At 31.4% G+C, this 3,783-nt stretch overlaps 1 protein-coding gene across 1 annotated transcript in view; it reads left to right on the plus strand.

Annotated features, from left to right (window-relative positions):
* The window catches only part of LOC106467776, an 18,582-nt gene that overhangs the window by 9,950 nt on the left and 4,849 nt on the right, over nucleotides 1–3,783 (plus strand). The gene's annotated exons all lie outside the window — the stretch shown is intronic.

Genomic DNA, 3,783 nt, shown 5'->3' on the forward strand with positions numbered 1-3,783 from the left:
ATTTTACAGATCTGACCAATACTAAAGTTAGAAATGTATCCCTGGCAATATTTTACAGATCTGACCAATACTAAAGTTAGAAATGTATCCCTGTCAATGTTTTACAGATCTAACCAATACTAAAATTAGAAACATATCCCTGGCAATATTTTACAGATCTGACCAATTCTAAAATTAGAAACATATCCCTGGCAATATTTTACAGATCTGATAAAAACTAAAATTAGAAACATATCCCTATCAATATTTTACAGATCTGATAAATACTAAAATTAGAAACATATCCCTATCAGTATTTTACAGATCTGATATTAATGTTTTACAGTTGTAATACTGACATAATAATGACCAGTTAAAGGTCATCATGGACAAAAAAAATGTGCAGAGAAGATGAACTGAATAATTGACCAGATAAAAGCAATGGTTTTGTCATTATGTACAAAAAGACTCGTATAGAGCAGATTAACAGAATAAATGACTAAATGAAGGTCATAGTGTCATTACTTATATAGAGCAGATTAACTCAGTATCCCACCAGATAAAATAATGTTGTTGTCATTATGTATAAAACGACTCGTATAGATAAGATGAAGTAAATAAACCACTAGATGAAGGTCATGGTGGTGCCATTACTTATATAGAGCAGATTAACTCAGTATCCCACCAGATAAAATAATGTTGTTGTCATTATGTATAAAAAGACTCGTATAGATAAGTTGAAGTAACTAAACCACTAGATGAAGGTCATGGTGTTGTTACTTATATAGAGCAGATTAACTCAGTATCCCACCAGATAAAATAATGTTATTATTATGTACAAAAAGACTCGTATAGAGCAGATTAACTGAATAAATGACTAGATGAAGGTCATAGTGTCATTACATATATAGAGCAGATTAACTCAGTATCCCACCAGATAAAATAATGTTGTTGTCATTATGTATAAAAAGACTCGTATAGATAAGATCAAGTAAATAAACCACTAGATGAAGGTCATGGTGGTGCCATTACATGCAATAAATCTTGTATAGAGAAGATAAACTCCATGTTATTCAACTTTTAATAAACTGAAACTATTAAAACTGGTAAAAAGTTGATGAAAATGAAACTAATCTTTGTTATACAGCAGAAAAAAGAAACGCAGAATATACATACTTGTGTATACAAAAAGACAGTCACTTCTAAAGGCTATACTTAGTCCAATAGTTTTCTTAAGATAGACTTCTGTTGAACATGATGGATGTAATAATCAGCCAGCAGAGGGTATTGCATTGCCAGTTCTCTAACACAGATGCTATATAGTACTGTAATATCTTGGGCAGAAACGAAGGAACTAGAACAAGGTAATCTTAATGACTTTCTGGACCACGAGCTGCCACCATTACAGCATCGAAACTAAACAACCAAAACATTTTGAACATTTCTACATCACTATAGCAAGTGGAAGTCATGATGTGCCTGAATATCACTTGTATACTTTCTTTTTTTTCAGGTTTCTCCCAACACAACAAATAAATTTAACTTTAAAATTAATTATTTTTAAACTTGCAACTCACTTTTTATTCCTAAAATACACCTGCACATTATCAGACAACATAAAAATCTTTAAAAAGAACTAACTACAAGAATAAAAGCCATTAACAAAGCACTACAAGAATAAAAACAATTAACAATGAACTATAACTAACTAAGAATAAAAACTGGTAACAATGATCTATGACAAACTATAAGAATAAAAACTGGTAACAATGATCTACAACAAACTATAAGAATAAAAACTGGTAACAATGAACTACAACAAACTATAAGAATAAAAACTGGTAACAATGAACTACAAGAATAAGAACTTTTAACAATGGTTTAAACTGCACTATACATTATAATAATCCTTTAACTTTCAATATCTAAATGAAAATTTAACATAAAACAATCTTATGACCTTTAAAAATGAGATAAAAGATAAAAATCCTACATATTTAAAGCAAATTGTCATTTAATTTAAAACTTTTAAAATCCTCACAATGATACATAAGAAAAAAGCTCTTTAAAAGAATTACATTAGGAATATGCAGATAAACCAATCACAGGATATACTTAATAACTCTTGAATGTATAAAAACATGATATACCCTTTAACACTTATCAGTGCACAAGTACATACTCAAAATCTCAAAAGTGTAACTAAATTAGAAAGAAACAAATCGCAGAGATACCCGGGCCACTTTAAGAGTGGACAGTCTAACACAGTCAATAGCAACCTTTTAAAATTCATAATTCAACTTCTTTGAAGATTCATGTTGAGTCTACGCTGCTCCCTTCCACAAAAAATGACAACACAGCACAACACGTTTGTAGATAAAACTAAGTCTGTTAAAACACATTAAAGAATATATATGAAAATACAACTTCAAAAAAAATTGAACAAAGATATAGCTGCACACTGAAAATTAGACTGTTTTATGTAACCTTCTATCATTATATGGAGAAAAAAAGGTCAAATAATACAAAACATCTTTTCAATCTCCACTTTTTCACATGGGTGAAAGAGCCAATGCATATCGTTACTAAACTCCAATATATACACACACTTGCACATCAGATAATAATAATATTTAAATCATAAAAACATTCTTGACTACTGTCCCTCCCATGTACTCATGAGTGTGGATGGCAGAGGGCACATTAAAAATAAAATACAAATAAATTAAATATATACAAAATATAAGCTCACTTAACCCCACCAACACAGCTTCTCAGTGTCATCATTGTCTTTTATTTGGCAGCTGTGGATGCCTTGAGAACTGTATGGATTCTCACCAGGTGTTGCTTTGCTTCACCTAGCTTTTTCTGCAGATGCTGGACCTCCTCTTTGTATCTCAATGGAAGACAGGTCTTTGCCTTAACCAATCTTCTTCCTGGTTGTAGAGGGACTAGTCCTCCATCCATTTGATTGCCATCTTTTAACAATGGTACTTGAGTAGAGGAAGCTGCTCTAACATGAGCCTTTGCATGATAACTTTAGGTGGCTTAATGGGGAGTTCCACTCTCAACCCACCCTTTGTCTCTTTACTTGTATTGCTTTAGATATTACAGCACCATATGGTATATTAGATTTTACAGCCTTCAAGGTCAAAATTCCCTTGTTGATAAATAAAACATTGAATAATCCAGCTGGTTACACTTATAGCCAGCATTTAGGTTTCAGTATGCAGGTCGTACCTTTTGTCTCCTAGTATTACACTTACAGCCAAAATTTTCATGCTTCAAATATCTATTTTGTAATGAAGCAATATTAAGAAAACTTTCAGTAAAACTGTTTGCTGATTAAAATATTTCAATCTTCATGACTGGAAGTATTCCTATGACAACCAAATAAAACCCTAGTACACCACATGTATATATTTGTTATGATATCTAAGCCATTATTTGTGTACTACTGACAATTTCACTAATATTTTGTCTTGTTCAAGTTAAAATATCTTTGTACTATGCTTATCATACATACCGAGTAAAACTGTATTCACTCTCTCATCATAGAGTCTTTATTACTATTGTCTCTTCCGTGAAAAATTCATGAACTTGCTACATACCAAGTAAAACTGTATTCACTCTCTCATCATAGAGTCTTTGTTACTATTGTCTCTTCCGTGAAAAATTCATGAACTTGCTACATACCAAGTAAAACTGTATTCACTCTCTCATCATAGAGTCTTTGTTACTATTGTCTCTTCCGTGAAAAATTCATGAACTTGCTACATACCAAGTAAAACTGTATTCACTCTC

This window comes from Limulus polyphemus, unplaced genomic scaffold, assembly GCF_000517525.1.
Source record: "Limulus polyphemus unplaced genomic scaffold, Limulus_polyphemus-2.1.2 Scaffold2737, whole genome shotgun sequence".
Classification (NCBI taxonomy): domain Eukaryota; kingdom Metazoa; phylum Arthropoda; class Merostomata; order Xiphosura; family Limulidae; genus Limulus; species Limulus polyphemus.